This window comes from Pteropus medius, unplaced genomic scaffold, assembly GCF_902729225.1.
Source record: "Pteropus medius unplaced genomic scaffold, Ma_sr-lr_union100, whole genome shotgun sequence".
NCBI classification, from domain to species: Eukaryota; Metazoa; Chordata; class Mammalia; order Chiroptera; family Pteropodidae; genus Pteropus; species Pteropus medius.
The window spans coordinates 25,443,593-25,464,812 of NW_024351730.1; the positions used below are offsets into that span (position 1 = coordinate 25,443,593).

At 35.9% G+C, this 21,220-nt stretch overlaps 1 long non-coding RNA gene across 1 annotated transcript in view; it reads right to left on the bottom strand.

Annotated features, from left to right (window-relative positions):
- Positions 1-2,285: 2,285 nt before the first annotated feature.
- Positions 2,286-21,220, bottom strand: part of LOC120588244 (uncharacterized) — a 47,641-nt gene continuing 28,706 nt past the window's right edge. Inside the window, exons 2-3 of the long non-coding RNA XR_005649184.1 lie at positions 4,784-4,919; positions 2,286-2,781 (exon numbers count right to left, since the gene is read on the bottom strand). This is a non-coding gene — a long non-coding RNA (uncharacterized LOC120588244). The remainder of the gene's footprint in view (positions 2,782-4,783; positions 4,920-21,220) is intronic.

Here is a 21,220-nt window from a genome sequence, read left to right on the forward strand (position 1 = left end):
TATTAAAAAAAAAAAACATAAACTCATTTTAGGCGAGAACAGCAGGAGCTTTCTACCGAAGTGAGACTATAAACTTCCCACAGGAGAAAAACTCAGTTTCAGTGTTGGTGCTTTCCATAGCAGTAGCCCATCCCGCCAACCTCTGAACAGCCACCTTCTGAGGACATAGATATCACCATCCTAAGAAGTCACCTCTCTCAAGTACTGTACATTGTTTATCAAGAGCATGGAGGCAATAGAGTCACTTTTCTTTCATTGACTCTTTATGACTGGCCTTTCTAAAATAGCCATGCCCACGTCACTTCCACATTTAAGATCTTTTGGCAGCTCCTTCATATTTTTCAAGATAAAGTCTAAAGTGCTTAGCTCAGCATATGGCCCTACATGATGGAACTCCTGACTGTCATCTCCTATAACTGTCCCTCATCTAACTTCTATTATAGGCATGATACAATTCCTCAGAGGAGTTAGAATATTTATGAAGCCTGTTCCTTCTCACTGGGATTAACTTTCTTTTATTTTCAAATTTTAAAACATATATAATTTAGAAAAGCGAAATAGTTCTATAAAACTTATATAATAAAAGAAATTTTCAGCTCCATCCCTCTCACCTCTGCATCTCACTCCCCAGAAACAACCAAAATTTACTATTTTATTACACCTTCTCTTGTTTGGCTTAATATTTCTAAATAATATGCTTATATTGTTAGTTCTTGACTTTTAAGATTTCTATATTATTTATTATTTATTGACTTCTAACTATATACGATAAGGATTTAGTTTTCTTACACACACACATTTCCAGTGTGCTGATCCTCTTAATTAGTTATGACATTTGCTAAGCTCAATATTTAATGGTTATATTATTCTAACTTTAAATTTTAGTCACAGAAGGTCCATGTACATACTCTGATTACAGTATCTGTCCTGTTTTGTCTCCCTGTAGTTACTAAATATTCTTTTAAAATTCCTTTTCTTGATTTTCTATGTACCTATCACTTATTAATCCTCACACTTCCTAAAAAATATTGCTCTTCATTCAATAATTTTAAACACATCTGATAATCAATTTCACCTTTTTCTTGGATACATCTCTCCTGATCCCTCCATCATCCTGTTTCAATCTAATAGACCGGTTGCTGCACACCTGTTATTCTAGGGTCTTCCTTCACCTTTTCACATATTAGATCCACTGGCTACTCCTTTTGTTAGAGCACACCCTCTGTTAGCTTCCTAAAAAGGAATAGAAATTTTTGAGACCTCGAAATCTGAAAATGACTTAATTATACCTTTGTGTTTGATTGATTGTATCGAATTATAGGTTGTAATTATATTCTTTATAAGTTTTTCCTTCCAGCCTCGAGGGTGGGTGTGAACAAATTTGATATGATTCTAATTACTGATCATTTGTATATGACCCATTTTTTTTCTCTCTCTGAGAGGTTTAAAGATCTATGTGATTCAGGGTTCGGAAATATCATGATGATATGCCTTGATGTGAGTTTATTTTTCACATCTATTGTATGGGGTTTAATGGAATGAATTATCCCTCTTCAAGATTTCTTTCATTTTCAAAGAGGATTCCACTTTCTCTGGTCTACTAAATCAGTTACCACTTGTCCATTTTGTTATATACCTCCCTTTTCCTCTCAGTATCTTTGTTCTTGGGTTTTCACCTTTTTGATAATTTCTTTAATGTTATTTTAGTGGAATTTGAAGATTTCCAATCTCTGTTGGAGGGTGGGCTCCACTACGACTGGAGGACAGACAGTCGTTGTCCTTGGGGGCCCAGAACAGCCCTGGGTGTCACCCCTCTCTGACCTGAGCCAGACTTTTCTTGCTCTGTGACTTCTAGAATAGCCTGAGGTCAGTGCCAGGCAGAATAGGGCCTTCCATTCCCAGACTGGGAGATAGCCAAGGATGCTTGAGCCAAATCAAATGTTGACAGCTCTTCTGGAATTTCTACTACAATATTGGAATTGCGCACATTGGATAAAGTTGAAATTACAAAAAAGGGGAAGGGGAGGGTGAAAAAAGGGATCTTGTTCACCCTTGAAATCTATAGGTTCAGCCCCCAGGGCACTACGGCTTTTTCCCCCCTTGGTCAGTGGTTCTGAATCTTTTTGTTATCATGGCCCCCTTTTGTTGTATACATGTTTTCTTGCTCCCTAAATTTTTTTTGCTTACCTTTTTAAAAAAATAAATAAATAAAACCATCCATTTTCCTTTGTTTAACTATTCTCAAGCAAAAATAAAAAAACAAACAAGAAAACTAGTGTGCTCATTACATTTTTCTTAAGTCAAACCAAATTGTTAACCCACTAATGCTAAGGAGTCAATACACAAAATATTTAATGAAAATTAATTATATAAAGCCACTCCAAAAATATCATTAGTACAAATCCATGTGTGATTTGTGAGAACTGGTGAAACTCAATGATCAGCATTTTATCTACCTTCAGCTTTCCTGGAATCATACTAAGGATGAAATTATTAGGAGCTGGTTAACAATCATGGCATGTGATAATATGATGAATTTTTCGCAATGGCACATTCATCAGCTTCCCCATGTTTTCTCGAAAGTGTGTTCTCCCTCCTAAGACAAATGTGTTGCCTGTGTACAGAAAGTAAGCAAAACTTTGATAAGATAAGCAAAACTCACCCTGACTCACTCCCACGTAAGACTCTCAGCAACTTAACTCAGTCTCCTGTGAAGTCTGGGGAGGAAATGTCTCAAGCCACCAGGCCAGTAACTTCAGGTGCAGGAACAACTAACTTGTCCTAGGAAAAAAAGTCCTGTTGTTGATTAACATATTTGTGCTCTGTTTACCATACTAAGCAGGAAGTCCTCTGTTTAGAATATTCCCCACCTACCTATAGGGTTGGACCATATTAAATTACTAATAATCAACTGTTTCTAAACTGCAAAAACCCAAATAACTTCTACTTGTTCTTCAGGACTTGGCTCAAGTATCCCCTCATCAGGACTCCTTCTCTGGCTTCCCTGATTTAGATATCGTCATTCTGCTCCCATTGCATCATGGGCATATCACTATATGGTATCCTGAGTTTACCCCTCTTGTCTTTCCCACCGGACTTAAGGTAAGGATCTCTGTCTTATTTAACTTAGAGTACCCTGCATGTAACTCAGTGACTGGTAAATAGTAGCATTCAATAAGCGCTTAAGTAAATGAGAGTATAAGAGAACAGCTAGATGGGCAGTGGGTATGGGTGTCAAAATCCATAATCTTCTCATATAAATAAGGTCCAGGTGTGGTTGAGGCTCCTTGGGTATATCTCTTTAAATATAGCTCCTTTGAATACATTTTCTCTCAATCTGTAAATCTGTGAAACAAAGATAGTTATCTGCTTTATATATGATCAAAATTTGATAGTCATGAAAGCATAAGGCAAGTGCTATAGATTCTTCTGCTCAAAAAAAGGGGAAAATGGGATACGCAAAGGAGTTAACTGCCCACAGCAATTCTAAAATCCAGCAAGGGGATGTGAGAAGTTCCTCTATTAGTTTTCAAAGCCTAGGAATAATTCTCCATGATTCATGGCTCCACTCTCTGGGTTATTGTTTCACTCTCTGAGTCATCCTTCCTTTTTCATAAAAGGTAGCACTTGTTTGTAGCTGAATAATTTTCTCAACCTGCTTCTTGCCAGTAGAATTTTGGAGGCCCAATGCCTCTTTTCATTTTTTCCTGTCTCTGTCCCTTTCACTACAAGCTAGCAGTGTTTCTGTTGACATAGTTTTCTCAAACACTTGGTGGGGCTTCTGTGAAACTCATTGGTCTTCACACCATTAGACAAATGCTGAACCCATAAAGCTCTTCTAGGTCAGCTCTTCTCTACATGGGGCTCCTGCTGAGAAGGCTCAGAGACAAGAGTCTAAGGCCCTATTGTTTTAGAAAATCTGTGAGATGTGTCCTTACTCTTTTTAAAGAGCCCTTTGTGGACTGAATGATAACCTGATCCTTTCATCTGAGGTCTAAACAAATTATTATATAGTCACTTTTTTGGCGTTATCTCTAGACCATATTTTTCTGACAGTACTCAGAAGTCATTTCTTAATTTTACCTTTTTTGTTTGTTTCTAGAAAGGACAATTGTCAAAACCCTCAAGTTCTGGCTCCTTTCTGTTTAACATAACTTACCCCAACTTCTCTTTTTTTCTTCTTGTATTTTATCATAAGCAGCAAGAAAATAGTAGGCAGCACCTTTAACACTTCTTGGAAATCTCCTTAGCTAGATTACCAAATTCCTCTGGCACTTTTTCTGCTTTCCAAATAATCGCAGATGATAGTGTTGCTAAAATTTTTGCCAATACACAACAAGGATTTCCCTTTCTCCAGTTTCCAATGAAATGCTCTTCACTTCCTTTTGAGCCCTCACAGGCAGCATCCACAAGGTCCAGATTTCTACTGCCAGTTTATTTAAGGCAATTTAGGCTTCCTTTATTATACTCCTCAATATCTTTCCAGTGTCCTCCCACTGCCTGGTCCTAAGCAGCTCCAAAAACTTTTAAGTATTTGTTATGAAGGCACCCCATTTCTAGTGACAAAATATGTTAGCTATTTATTACCGCATAACAAATTATCCCAAACTTGATGGATTAAAATAGCAAACATTGCGTCACAGTTTCCGTGAGTCAGGAAACCAGGTGCAGCTTAGGTGGGTCCTCTTGCTCAGCATCTTTCACAGTTCCAATTAAGATGTCAGAGGGGCCGCAATCACCTCAAGACTTGAATAGAAAAGAGCCCTCTTTCCAGCTTACTTACACCATTGTTGGCAGGATTCAGTTCCAGGCAGGTTGTTGGACTGAGGGCCTCAGTTCCTCACTGGCTGTTGGACAAGGATACCTAGTTTCTTGCCACATGGGCCTCTCCATAGGACAGCTCAAAGTATGGAAGTTTGCTTTATCAAAATGAGCGAATGAAGAGAGAGAGAGAAAGACAAGACAGACAAAAGTCACCATCTTTAATGACTTTCTCTCAGAAGTGACATCCTACAACTTCTTTCATATTATATTAATTATAAGCAAGCTTCTAGATTCAGCCACACTAAAGGGAAAGGGATTACAGATGGGCATAAATAAAAAGTGACAGAGATCATTGGGACCCATTTTAGAAGCTACTGAACTAGAACTTCATAAAGATGCATGATTGGATAGTTATTATTTTAAAAGTTAATATTTATTCAAAGCTTATTATGTGTCACTTACTATTCTATGTTTTTGTATACACTTATTTGATTCTCTTAACAACTCTATGAAGAAAGTATTATCATCCCTATTTAACATATGAGTAATCTCAGAATTTAAGCTTAAACATTTTAAATTTAAGAATGTAAATGATTTGCCAAGGATTTCCAGCAAGTAAATAGTTAAGCTAGTATTTAAACTCAGCAGTTTGGCTGTAAAGCCTCTTCACCACTACAACCTACACCTTCTTATAAAAAAAGAGAGGACACTAGGGAGGAATAGATTTGTAGTTGGATCCAGAAGTTGTGGAGTACCCATTAAGTAAAACATTTTAGAGCAATTCTCTTTCTTCTGAACTTTTCATGCTGTTATAAAAGAGACAGATGATTAATATCTCTATATTAACTTTACATTTTCATAAACATTCTTTTCATGGGAAAAATTATGGTTGGAAAGATTTGAGTGACTTGCACTAAGACATTAGACTGCTGCTTTTTTCATATTATATAATAAATATTTTCCCATATCATTAATCATTCTTAATAAATCTGACAGTTAATATCTGTACTTTTTGAGCTTCACTGAGTATGGTACTTTAAAAGCTATTTTTTTTTTTTTTTTTAGATCAGAAGGCCCCAGAGCCATTCTAAGAGGACTAGAAACATCTGAATTAAATCCTTTAAAGTTACAGTGTTTTGCTATATGGAATTAGTAATTCTGGAGGAAAAACAATGTTTAAATCACATTGCTAGAATGCAATAGACAGCGTCAGGCAATATGTAAGCTAGAACTCTTCTCTCCCACACCCTTGAAATTCCCATTGAAACGGAAGACCTATTATAAAATTAGGGGAACATAGCAACAAATATGAAACCACCATCCATATATAGGATTCTTTAAGGAATTTCTGTTAGATACAGTGAGATGAAAGTGGATTTTTATAGTACCAGTTTCCTTTATAAAATTATTATACAGATAACGGTTTAAGAAAAAAACAAGTACTTGGAAATTTAAAATTACTACTACAATATTTTTAAGATTGATCTGTTTTGGCAGTAACTTAGTATGTGATCTAGTCAGGAAATCTTGAATGCTTCTAGGAAATGTTGCAAAACTTAATGCCTCTATATTTTTCTATATTTTAATGAAAATTATAATTTAAAATAATACATGACTTTTATTTTTGATCATCACAGATTTTTTTCTTTTTTGTGGCTCACATTTTCCTGTTTATTTTCATGTATAATAATTTTTATTATATGCTGAATACAATAATACTACCTAGCAATAAAAGGAACTATTAATAATGATAAAAATCAGAAGAAACAAATGAAAAATAAAAACCAAGATATAGATATATAATCAAATATATGAAATCAATAATTACATTAAATGTAAATAGTCTCTATACTCCAAGTAAAAGGCAGAGACTGACAAATTAGGTTAAAAAACAAGATCGAATTATATTCTGTCTATATTAGTTAGCTAAGGCTGCCACAACAAAACACTACAGACTGGATGGCTTAAACAACATAAATTTATTTTCCCACAGTTCTGGAGAGTAGAAGTCCATGATCAAGGTGTTTGCAGGTTGGTTTCTCCCTGGCTTGCAAAAGTATTTCATTCTTTTCACACTCATATCAAAAATATACAAGAGTTCTGGTTGCTCCACATCTTTGCCAAATCTTGGCATTGTCAGTGTTGTTAATTTTAGCCATTCTAGTGTGTGGGTAGTGGTATCATATTATAGTTTTCATTTTCATTTCCATGATGACTAATGATATCGAGCAATTTTCAATGTGCTTAATGGCTATTCATTATTTTCTCTTGTGAAATGTCTATTCAAATCTTTTGCTCAAATTCTTAATTTTTTTATTATTGAATTATAAGAGTCCTTTATATATTTTAGACACTAGTTCTTTGCTGGCTATATGTTTTGCAATTATTTTTTTTCTAATTTTGTGGTTTATCTGTATATCATTTTATAATGATGATCATTGATGAGTTTGTTTTAAATCTTTGATGACATTTAATTTGAAACAACTTCTCTTTTTATAGTTATTGCTTTCTCTGCCTACTCTCAAGTCACAAAGATATTCTCCTTTGTTTTTTTTCCTAAAACTTGATAGTCTTTATATGTAGGCCTTTGATTTATCCAAGTTGGATTTTGTGTCAGATATCAGGTAGAAGTCAAAATTCATTTTTTACGTGGATTTCATGAAATTATATTTTAGACGCTAAAGATATCTTTTTTCCATGTATTCTTTCATTTAAAAAGGTACTGTAAGGCAATTCTCATTTTTTGTGTGTCAAACACAGAAAATAATTGTGTTGATTATTTTGTATATTTTATTAATATTTGTGTTATTTATAATTAGGTTTACGTGTGTGTAATAGAGATCAGAAAAACAGTGACTCAAGAGAGCTAGATATTTATTTCTCTCTCATATAAAGAAGTCCAGAAGTAAATAGTCCCAAGCTTATTTAGCACCTTAATGGCTGTCAGAAGCTCAGGCTCCTCTGACTTCTTACTTGCCATCCCTAAGCTGTTGCCCTTATTCTCATAATCCAATGTAGCAATATGGATATCCTGCCAATATGTCCATATTCCTAGCAATAGGATTGAGGAAGGAAAAAAGGCATTTGAGCACTTTTTAGGTGAATTACCAGAAATTCCACTTATATATGATAGGCCAAAATTAATCATTTCATCACTCTTAGCTACAAATGAGTATTTTAACTAATTGGCTAAGAGATCAACTAAAAGTTATGGTTTGAGCAGAAGGGGAGAATGAATTTGAGAAGTACTTAGTAGTCTCCTCAATAGTGTACAGCACTTTGACGCTTTAGAAAAAGCATCTAACCATTCAAATTTAAACAAAATGAAAGAGTCCATAAGTGTTTCTTTTTGGAAAAAAATATTCACATTTGTTTTTCTTTAATTTTCAATTAATTATTTCCACCATGCAATGCCAATTATAACAAAAGGTCATTGTACTTACTTTGGCATCACTTATATCCTTCTTGGTCTGTTAGAAGAAGCTTTAGAAAAAGTATGACAACTAAGCACCACTGTGTGGAGAGAGGCTATTTACTTAATACACCCAAGAAAATGACCTCAGTAAGAACTGAATTTTAAAAAATGAGGCATCTAAGGTCATTCCTAACCTCAATTTTTCCTAAAACAGTATTTCATAAAGTCTTAGAGGGATTAATACCCTAAAGTTAAGTACTCCACAGAACTTCATTATATATATTTCTTATTCCACTTTCCTGTCTTTTGTTTTTGTTTTCTTTTCTTCTCAGATTCTAAAACTATTTTAGGATATCAATTGCTGCTTAAAGTTGTTGTCAAAAAGGTCATATACACCAAAAGCATAAGCAACAAAAGCCAAAATAAACAAGTGGGACTATATCAAACTCAAAAGCTTCTGCACAGCAAAAGAAACAGTCGATATAATGAAAAAGCAACCTACAGAATGGAAGAAAATATTTTCAAATCATTTATCTGATAAGTCTGTCCAAAATAACTCACAAAAGAGCAAAAATAATAATCCAATTAAAAAGAAAGCAAAGGAATTGAACAGACGTTTCCAAAAAAGACATACAAATGGCCAACAGGCGCGTAAAAAGGTGCTCAGCATCAGTAATCATCAAGGAAATGTAAATCAAAACCACAGTGAGATACCACCTTATACCTGTTAGAATGACTACCATCAAAAATACAAGAGATAACCAGTGTTGGCGAGAGTGTGGAGAAAAGAGAACTTTTGTGTAATGTTGGTGGGAAAGTAAATTTGGTACTACCATTGTGGAAAACAGAATGAAAGTTTCTCAAAAAATTTAAAATAGAACTTTCATATTATACAGCAATACCACTTCTGGGTATATATCTGAAGGAAATGAAAACAGATTCTTGAAGAGATAACTGTACTCCTATGTTCACTGCAGTATAATTAACAATAACCAAAATATGGAAACTACCCAAATGTCTATTAACAGATGATAATTGAAGATGATTATTGATAGATACAGATATACATATGCACACATATACATATCATATACATATACATATATATGTAATATATATAAATATATGGTACTTATATAATGGAATATTATTTGGCCATCAAAAAAGGAAATTCTGCCGTTTGTGACAACATAAATGAAAGCTGAGGGCATTATGCTAAGTGAAATAAGTCAGACAAAGAAAGACAAATAAACTTACATAATGTTATATGTCAATTATATCTCAATAAAGTTGGGAAAAATAAATGCAAACATGAAAATCTAAAACAAGGGGTGTGTGTCTTAAAACAACCTGTGGCAAACACAGTAATGCTTATCAAACAGTCCATGAGAACCCTCCATGTTTTGCTCCCTGATCTATTGGCTCCCTGTGTGCTCTGTCCCCTTGAAGTCAGAGAGAGCCAAGTGATAAAGTTCTGACCAATTGGCTGTGAAGGAAATGAATGTGTGTTCCTCCTAGGCTATGGTAGTGAAAGCCCACGTGAACTTTCCAGCCCTCTTCCCCTACCTCTGGGTAGCTTCTCTTAAGAAGAAGCTTCTTATTCAGAGAAGAAAACCACAGGATTCAAGCAGCCTAGATATCTGGGAAACTGTATAGAGGACAGGTGCCCTGAAGAGCCATCTAGATCTCCAGATAACTTTGCATTAGCAAGAAAAAAATCTTTATCTCTTAAACAACTTATATTTTGCAGTCTTTTGCTGTAATAGCATAACCTAGCTTATCCTGACTAGCACACAACCAACAGAGCAACACAAATGGCTAAAAATAGGGGAATGATACGTTTGGTATGCTACAAATTATTTGATAATAATTTGATAATAACATAGCTATTGGAAAAAAATGTTACAAAAACTATGTAACAACATAAGTATTATTATAATATAATATTAACTGAAAAAAAAGCAGAAAACAAAAATATGATTAGAAAGGTAGATGGGAATAAAAGGCAGGGCTTTCCCAGTAAAATTGACAGAATGAACAAAATTGTGATTCAGAGTTCTCCTTAAAATATTTTCCAGAAAACTACCAATGTATCAGAATCTGTGTATTAATTGAGTTGGATGGAGCTGAAGAATAAGGGGGTCCTAAACCCATATTCAGGCTTATATTGACTGCTAAAGAAAGAGCTTCTAGGAAAGAACCCATTTTAAGGAAAAAGAGAATCTTAAGACACGATATTTTTCAATAATAATATATCACACTTTGGCATGAAGGGGAACTCACGTCACAGCATTTGAATTTGTTCTCTGACCTAGACCCCTCGAACTCCTGTCAACACTTGAGAGCTGTTTGGCACATACACCTCTGTGTGCAATGTTAGAAGCATAAGGCCATGCTGCTTTGGAAAGAGGGTAGGAGTGTGACATGGATGTAGGAGTCAGAGATTGACCTGGATTCAGTAAAGAGCAGTACTAACCCAGTACAACTTAAAGCTGGGACTTAATAGAAGGCAGCCAATGTCAAAGGCACAGCAATGACACCAGCAAGTCACCTTCTGGCGGTTGGGGGACAAGTGGCAGGGTTTTACATGCTCAGCATGATCCTAACTGTACCTGTGGCTTAGAAGTGCCAGATAATTCAGTAGCAGTGGAAGCAACTTTTGAGCAAGGGGCAGCACTCTTAGAGTAGACATCAATGCTATAGATGGCAGCCTTTAGTTTTGGAACATTAGCGACCTCAGAGGTCAGTGGAAGTTGTGAGAATTTATTTATGAGCATATGTGAGTGGTATCCTGGGAACTCTCAGAAGAGGTCAGGAGATTGACAATAAGTCAGAGAGACTCTGTAGAAGACAACAGGAGACCCCACAATAAGTAGAGAGAGCTAAGCCAAGGAACCATTATTTATTACTGTAGTGACCTCCATTTTCTGCCCAGACTGCCCAGCTTAGGACATGTATGTTTCCAAAGAGATGGTTGATTTAACAGAAGAAAAGGGATCAACCTGAAAACAGACAAATGAGAATCAGCATTTCCTAGAGTGTGTCCCTCCAACACTACCCACAGAAGACAAACTCCGAATTTGAGGGAGAGAAAGCTATAGACCAAAGAGAAGAGTTTATCAGGCCTACATGAAACCTCCTTCTACTGATATCATTTTGACATCCTAGATGCCCTAATATTTGAAAGATGCTGCTCAGAAAAGTAAACATGGGCATTTTAATCACTGTAAGCTAATGCACTGGTATGGGGAATGAATGACCAATAATGCAAAGTACGTAGTCCCCTTTATAATCATTAAAAAATAAAGAGGCATTCTGGTTATTAAGTCAGCCTCTTGGTTAGAAAGAACCTGTTCTCAACTGCTCTTTTCAGAGTTACCGACTGCTCTTGGGTAACACTAAGATCATTTGAACCTACAAAGTTAAGGTTTATAACTCCTAGGTAATGGCACTATAAGAGATCTGATCACAGGTGCTGACTAAATTGCTAAAATCATTGGCACAGTCTTCAACTGCAACAACAATTGTAAAAAGTAGGCTAAAACTGTCAAAATGTCATCCAGTTTTAAATTTCCATAATAAAAATTAAATTAATACGTATATGTACACATATATGAGAGAACAAAGAAAAATAAAAGAAGTATGCTGAAAATTCTGTTTCTCCAGATTTAACATCCACCCTTCTCCACTCTGATCAGTGCCCATGGTGGATGACTTCTATGACTACATCAACTCAATTTGTTGTCTGTGAACTTTGTTTGTGGTATCCTTCACAGAAGAGCTGATACAGTAAATTCCATCAACATTTTACCCTAAAGCTTGTTTTAAAAGACATTTTCATCCCCCAAATTACAAAAATATTCTCCTATGCGTTCAACGGCTCTATGGTTTTATTTCATATTTATGACTTTAATCGATCTAGAGTTGACCTTTATATGGTATAAGACAGGTATCCAACTTTTTCTCTGGATAGTGAGCTACCATCCCCAAACTCATTTGGGAACATTCTATAATTTCCCCATTGATTATGAAGTTACTATTATCACATAACAAATATCCATATATAACATTTCTGGACTTTACTATCTCTACTATATTCTTTTTCCTATATTTCCATTGGACTCCGTCTTTCACTGTTTTCATGAATATCGCTTTTAAGTATTCCTAGTATGTGTCATATTTTTCAAAGTTGATTTAGCAACTTTTATGTATCTTTATTTTTTCCAAATTTTAGGTTAAATTTGTTAAGTTTGCCAAGTAAACCTGGTAGAATTGCACTGAATTTCTTAATAGAGAAAATGAAATTCTTTATAATAATATCTTGTCCTGTCCAAGAATATGGAATACCTCTCCATTTATGTCATTCTGGTATGTCATCTACCATGATTTTAAATTGTTCTCTTAAAAAGTCATACATTTCTGTTAGGTTAATTCCTTGATACTTACGTTTTTCTTGCTATAGGTAATAGCAAAAAGAACAGGAGTGAAGAAAGAAGCAGACAAGGTTGAGCAGCAAGATAATGGAAAAAATATGTATATAAATAGAGTAGGATAGATATTTTAATGGCTGGATGAATATGGACATTTAGATTATTAAAAGAATATTTCAAGAAAAATCATTGGGAAGACTTCTATGTGTATACTGTATAACCCCCTCCCTCCCAACACACACACAAACACACGGTAAAGGTCTATACTATTCCTCAAGGTACCTGGGGTTATATTTGTGTTTTCATTTTCTATGACTCTGTGCTGAGGATCCACTATATGTGACTTTGGCTTTTATTCAGAATAAACCCTTTGGGTGCAAATCTTGAGTATTTCATGTATATCATTTAACACAGCATTTGCCAAAGTGAGTACAGCAATTATAAGTAAAGACAGTTCTATAGTCAAATAAGTTTGGGATTTGTAGGATTGTACAGTTTTAACATGAGTTCCTTGCTGTAGGATTTCTGAGAGCCTTTAATATATATGTTACTATAATTCCCCAAGAAGGAGACATAGTATGCCACATTTTAAAAATTTGACCACAGAATCTTTTTTTCAAGTCATTTCAGGATGCTACTATTCCATGGAGGAAACTCTAGAAAATATTCTAATGGATTGCCTACCTTTATCTGAGTTTGAATGTAGACTTAGCAGATATGGTCGAGGGCACATTTTTGCAATTGGTTATTATGAAATACCAATCTTACAAGATATGTTCTTCATCATATTACAATCTAACAATTGCTTTAACCATGAAAGTGTTATCTGTCATTTCTGTCAATATGTTGATCATATTCAGTTAAGTAATTTATTTCAAAACCCCTTGTATCGTTCTCTCTTTGTGGTACCTCATGTGGTTAATCTTGTTTTCCTAAGAGTATAAGATCCATAAAAGTAAGAATCGTGTCTATACCTTAACTAAATCATGCATAGTACTTGGTGCAGTGCTGGATGTAAGATCAAGATTCAATAAGTACACCTTGATTGTAAAAAATGAAACTTAAAAATGCAGTAGAAGCGAACTTTTATAAACTTCCTATGTACTCGGTAACATATCATCTAAGTATTTTTGTGCTTTAATTTATCACCGCCCCCCGCCCCCATTCCTTTTTCTCTGTCTCTTTTCAGTACTAACTACACCCTGGAAGGAAAATGGGGAAAGTAAATCTGAGTACTTCAGCTATGAAGTTTTTTTTCTATTCCAATATTAAGAATAAATCGTTGGCTAAAAACTTAAAACTATTTCAACCAGTCTTTTCCTTGAATCTCACCCAGTTTATTCATTAATTGGCCAACATGTTTGCTCCTACTTTTTCATGGCTGTGTTTTCCTTAAATATAAAATGCAGTATTTTCCAGAACATTTTCTTTGCTTTGCAAGTCAGGAAAAATTTCCCTACCATTTCATTCCGAAAGAACTTGGCAGGTAAACTTCTGTCATTGTATCCTTGTGCATGAAGGTCCTTAGCTTAGTCTAATGGTGTTTTGCCAAGTAAATAATTTATAGTCTATTATTTCCACTGGAAAGTCCCTTTTTCAAATTTAAGAATTTCACAATTAAAAAAAAAAAAGCCATGGTCAGAAGGACCCCAAGTTCTCCTTAGCACTGGCATTTGGAGTTGCAACTTGATGGGGTCATTATTCATTAGACCAGGTTGGTGACACCAATGCATCAAACTTAGAATGGAAAATTTAAGACCAAGTAGTTTTGTCAACTGTTTCATTGTTTTCACTTCCCTTGTCTCCCTCCCCCATCTCCTTCATGCATAAAATCATTAACCCCTTTGCAGGGACCTCTCCAGATCTTGCAGCTCCTATTCCCTCTGCCTTATCTCTGCCCTTGAACTTGTCCTTTATCCTTGCTTCTTCCCATTAAGGACACTTGCTGGCTTCTTTCATTGTTTCTTTCCAAACTCCATTAACTGTGCACATTCTTCCTCCTTCTTCTCAAATCTTTCAATTAGTGGCCTTTTTTTTTTCTCTCAACCCAACCCAAAACTAAGCCAAGAGATCTGGTTGGCATATCCCTCACTGAAGCTTCCAGACCATATCTCAAAAACAGTTAATCAATAATCCCACTTATTCTATTTATACAAGTTTCTCCCAACATCCCTATGGTTGTCATCTGCAAGCCTCCGGGGACATCCTTCAGTTTCCTTGAAGTCAAACTCACTATTTTCATTCCTACCACATTTCCTTCCATCCTGTAGATGGAATACGGTATTAAAATTGACAGTCCAGCCAACATCTGGGCTCCCAACTTCTTAGACCCTTCCTCTTCTCTGACTTCCTAATCCATTCTGGCTGCACCATACGCATGTGCACGATTATGCCTTAGAGATTTATACTGGGTGATAATCTTATAAATGGCATATCAAATAAGCTGGACTCAACAGTGTTGACATTATAAATGAGCTTAATATTTATTTTCACACAATTGCCTTTGACTCCATTGAGCTCAATTAGTCTTTCCCACCTCTGAATGAAAATTTATCTCACTTGGGGGTTACTCCCAGGTGTTAATAAATAGTTTAATCTTTGCTTTAATAAAAATGTTCAATTAAGTCTAAAGCAAAACTTCTCTCTTTCAGTCCATTTAAGAAATTTTCCCTCTCCTGCACTTCAAGCTTCTTCCCTCTATCTCCTCACCCTGTTACTGGTTGATCAGCCACTCATTCTGGCCCTTAGAGAAGGTGAGGTGGATAGAAGGCAATGTTCAGACTAAAGGAGAAATCTCCTGACATTGACACCACTAAAATAGTTGGGTTGTAAGCCAAAATTCTGGCTCTTTTTCTCTTTAATGCTTTTATTAATTTTTCAGAGACTCATCACTAGTCCTTTAACAAGGGTGATGACCGCACATGACATAGCTCTCAGTCCCTGACTTCTGTTGGTCTCTGATGATTGACCTTCTCATTCTTCCCAGAAGGCCTGTACGATAAAGACCCTTTAAGACAACTCAAAATCAACTACTCATTATTCAACAATAAAAAGATAAATGATTCAATTTAAAATATACACAAAAGGATTTGAATAAATTTCTTCCAAGGAAATACATAAAAAACCAATAAACACATGAAAAGATGCTCAACATCAATATCATTAATGTCATGAAAATCAAAACCGCAATCGTATTTAATTTTATACCAGTAGGATGGCTATAATAAAAAAGATGGACAATAACAAGTGTTGGAGACAATGTGGAGAGATCGGAACTCTTATACACTGCATTCCCATTGTTGGTAGGAGTGTGTAATGGTATAGTAGCCTTGGAAAGTCTGAAAGTTCCTCAAAAAGATGAACATAGAGTTATATAAGACTCAGCAATTCTGCTCCCAGGTATATACCCAAGAGAACTGAAAACAAATTCAAACAGAAATTTGTAACAAATGTTCATGCCAACATTATTTATGATATCAAAAAGTAGAAACAACCCAATCTCTTTCAACTGATGACTGGATGAACAAAATATAGTATATTCATACAATGGAATATTATTCAGCCATGAAAATTAATAAAGCATGGATTAATGCTATAACGTGGATGAATCTTGAAAACATTATGCTAAGTGAAAGAAGTCAGACTTCTTTCCAAAAAAGACAACATATCATATAATTCTAGTTATATGAAATGCCCCTAATAGATAAATCTACAGAGACAGAAGATAGATTAGTGGTTAACTAGGGCTGGGGGTAGTAGGAATGAAGAGTGACTACTAATGGGTACAGGGTCTCTTTTAGGGGAGATGAAAATATTCTACAATTAGATAATGGTAATGATTGCATGACTCTGTGAATATAGCAAAATCCACTGAGTTATGTACTTTTAAGGGATGAATTTTATGGTAAAAATAAAGCTGTAAAGAAGAATGAGGGGAAGGAAAGACAGGAAGAGGGAGAAGAGAAGTTAGTATTTCACGTCCATTTTACTCCCACATTGATCCTTTCTCCTTCCTCTAACCATTCACCCTCTAACAAGGCGTTCTCTTTAAGACATTTTTTTAGGAATGACTCAGGAATAAGGTTCTGTGTAATTCAAATTTCAGGAAGCTTATGTTAATCTCTCAAAGTGATTCTTTTGAAGTCTCCCTTTCTTGGCCTCAGTTTGGAGATGGTGATGGGGAAAGCATCTCCTTACTTTCCCACAAAGTTCAAACTCTAAGTAGCAACAGGCAACTCTTGATAATCCAATATGCTCCCCTTTGCAAAGTGAACCAATTTGGAAAGAAGCTTGTACACATGAAGTATTTGTTTAATTTGCTAACCATACTTTTCTGTTCAGTTTTTTCTCAATTGAAAGTGAAAGATATAAATTAACTAAAAGCTAAAGTTATAGATTGACTAATCCTAGTTTCCAATTAAAAATCAGAATGCCTGTAACTTTTAATTTAATTACTTACTTGACTCTAGAAAGCATAACTAGATTTTTCAAAAGATGCTGCAAATTGAATAATTTGGTATTATACTTTCACAGATTATTGCCTTCAGAGTATGTGCAATTTCTTAGAAAACAGAAATGTGGTAATGAGAAAAACAGATCATTCATGCTATTCATTCAGCACATACTGAACCAGTATCTGATATATGCCAGGACCATGCTGAGCATTGGAATATGATGGGGGTCAAAACAAACTCAGGCCCTGTCCTCTTGGTGCAGGATGACATTACCCAAGTTATTTATGTAAGATTATGAGACCAATTTGAGCAGTCTCAATAACTTTGGTAGAAACATAAAACTATTTTATTTTTCCAGTAGGTGGTTTTCAATTATGCTCTGTTAAAACTCCTTTTTACTGGCTACCAAAATCCCTAATACCATCTCAGTCCTAGTCCATAATTTCTGTCCCTTTCAGTTATTAAAACAATGTTTTTGCTTAAGACTCAGTTCTGTATATTTTATTTTTTATTGTATTATAATTGACATAACATTATATTGGTTTTAGGTGCACAAATTAATGATTTGATATTTGTATATACTGCGATTCGGTCATCAAAATAAATCTAGTAACCATCGATCACCATACAGTTACAAAATTTTTTTTTCTTGTGATGAGAACTTTTAAGATTTACTCTTAGCAACTTTCAAATATATAATATATTATTGACTATAGTCACAGTGCTGTGCATTACCTCTCAATGACTTATTTTATAACTGGAAGTTTGTATCTCTTGACTCCCTTCACCCATTTTGCCAACCCCCAAACCCCATCCTTCTGGAAACCACCAATCTGTTCTCTGTATCAACGAGAACAGATTGTGTTTATTTGTTTGTTCATTTGTTTTATTTTTTTGGATTCCACATATAAGTGAAATCATACAGCATTCGTTTTTCTCTGATTTATTTCACTTAGTATAATACCCACCAGGTCAATCCTTGTTGTCACAAATGGCAAGATTTCCCTTTTTATGACTGACATTTCATTTTATATAAACGTACCACATTTTTATTCATTCTTCCATCAGTGGGTACTTAGGGTGTTTCCATATCTTGGCTATTGTAGATAAAGCTGCAATGAAAGTAAGGGTGCATATATCTTTTTGAATTAGTGTTTTTGTTTTCTTTGAATAATACCCAGAATTGGAATTGTTAGATTATATGATATTTCTATTTTTGATTTTATGAAGACCTTCCATACTGTTTTCCATAGTGGTTGCATCAGTTTACATTCCCACCAAAAGGGCACGAGTGTTCCCTTTTCCCTATACGCTCGCCAACACTTGTTATTTCTTTTTGATAATAGCCCCTCTAACAGGTGTGAGGTAATTTTGATTTGCATTTCTCTGATAATTAGTGATAATGAGCATCTTTTCATGACCTTATTGATCATCTATATGTCTTCTTTGGAAGAATGTCTATTCAGATCCTTTGACCATTTTTAATTAAATTGTTGTTTTTTGTTTGTTTGTTTGTTTTGGGGGGTTGCTATTGAGTTGTCTGAGTTGTTTACATATTTTGGATATTAACTCTTTATCAGATATATGATTTGCAACTATTTTCTTTCATTTGATAGGTTGCCTTTTCATATTGTAGATGGCATCTTTTGCTATACAGAAGCCTTGTATTTGGATGTTGTCTCACTTGTTTATTTTTGCTATTGCTGCCTTTCGCATCAGATCCAAAAAAATTATTGCCAAGACTAATGTCAAAGAGTTTATCACCTGTGTTTTCTTACCATCTATGCAATTTTCTGTGAAATACATGAACTACAATACACTTCAACAGAATAATTAATTTTTGAAAAGGACAATGTAATTTTTTTTTTTAATTAGTAGTTGTGGATATCTGGTCGAGATGGAGGAGTAGGTAAATGTGTGCCTACCTGCACTCATGACCATACCAAAATTACAACTACAGAACAACCATCATTGAGAATTACCTGAAATCTAGCTGAACAGAATTTTACAAATAAGAACATACAAAAGAAGTCACCTTGAGACTGCTATGAGGAGCAGAGATGCAAAACAGGCTGGTCTCACACCATGTGTGGCAGTTAAAAAGTGGGAGGGATATTTTGGCTGTAAAGGACCCCCAGAGAAGTGAGGAGTCTCAGCCCCACACAGGTGCCCCAGCCCAGGGTTCCAGAGCCAGGAAGAGAAGTCCCCATAACTTCTGGCTATAAAAACCAGTGGAGTTTGTGGCTGGATAAGACAGAGGACTACAAGAGTCCCAGGTATTCCTCTTGAAGGGCCCATGCGGGGACTTACTCACTGTTGGAATCACTTACTCTGTGCTCCAGTGCTAGAGCAGCAGCTTGGAAAGCACCAGGGACATACAGGAGAAAGTGAATTGTCCGGCTTCAGGGAAAGGGCTGAAGGGGCAGTTTTCTCCCAGACAGAAGTGCTGGCAGAATCCATTATTTCTTTGTTGAACCCCATCCTCAGCCAGTGTGCAGACGCAGATGGCTGCCATATCTGAGTCTCCATCAACCTGGCTAACACCATTTGCCTTGCCCTTGTCATTCCTACCCCACCCAAATTGTGGCCACCCAAGTTGTTATCACTGGCTTTTCCATACAAATGTCCTGTCTTGGCTCATGCTGTGGACTTCCCTAAAATCTCTCAAAATTTCACAAAACCCAAATGAGCGGCATCTGGCCTCGGCATGGCCTGTAACTCTTGCTGGGCAGCCCCAAACCAAGCACTAGTGGCAGCTGGTTTTGGTTCATGGCTTGGCCTCTCTAGGCACCTCCAAGCCCAGCATGGCTGGCAGCCATCAGGAGATTGCTTGGTAGCTCATGCCAGGTGCCTCAGGCAGTGCACAGGCTGTGCCTAAACTTGGCCTGTGGCATGGCCTCTCCTAGGAGACTCCGGAGCTAGCATGCATGGTAGCCAGATTCAGACTGAGCCAGAGCAGCACCTGGGGCCACATCTGAGGACAACACACCCAAAGGGCAGACTGGGCAGGCACCAGAGTACTGCTAAAGCAAATTCTGCTTCACAGGGTCAGCCCTATACAACAGCTCCTCCACTGTAGTCACCAGCCAGTCCTCAAAACCAATCAAGCCATGTGTCAATCCCTCCCATTGATGTGCAAACAGCAATCAATTCTTAACTACAACAGGAGGATACAAACAATTCATATAAGGAACACACCTGAAGCACCTAGCCCAAGTGGCCAGGGACACTGCACCACTGGGCCCCACAGGACACTTACTTAGACTGGGAAACATTGCAGCCCTACCTAATACATAGAAACGAATACAGGGAGGCAGCCAAAATGGGGAAGACAAAGAAAAATGTCCCTTCCCCCACCAAAAAAAATAACAGAACAAAGCTCCAGAAAAAGAACTAAGTAAAATGGAAACAAGCAATCTATCAGATGCAGAGTTCACAACACTGGTTATAAAGAAGCTCAACAGATTTAGAGGAAGAATAAATGAACTCATTGAGAGCTTTAACAAAGAGAGAGAAAAACATTAAAAAAGAACCAGCCAGAAATAAAGAATACAATAACCAAAATTAAGAATTCATTACAGGGAATCAAGAGTAAATTAGATGAAGCAGAGGACTGAATCAGCGATTTGGAAGATAAACTAGCAGAAAACACCCAATCAGAACAGCAACAAGAAAAAAGAATTCCAAAATATGAGGATCATTTAAGGGGCCTCTGGGACAACATCAAGTGTACCAACATTTGCATCATAAGGATATCAGAAAGAGAAGAGTAAGCAAGGAATTGAAAACCTATTTGAAGAAATAGTGATAAAAAACCTCCCGAACCCAGTGAAGAAAATAGACACACAAGCCCAGTAAGCATGGAGAGTCCCAAATAGGACAAATCAAAGAGGCCCATACCAAGACACATCATAATTAAAATGCCAAAGGTTAAAGGCAAAAAGAGAATCTTAAATGCAGCAAAAGAAAAGCAAATAGTTACCTACAAGGGAGCTCCCATAAGACTATCAGCTGATTTCTCAACAAAAATTTTGCAGGCTAGAAGGAACTGTCATGAAATTTCAAAATGATGAAAAGCAAGGACCTGCAACCAAGATTACTGTCCCCAGCAAAATATGTCAAAGGACAGATAGAGCTTCCCAGACAAGAAAAAGGAA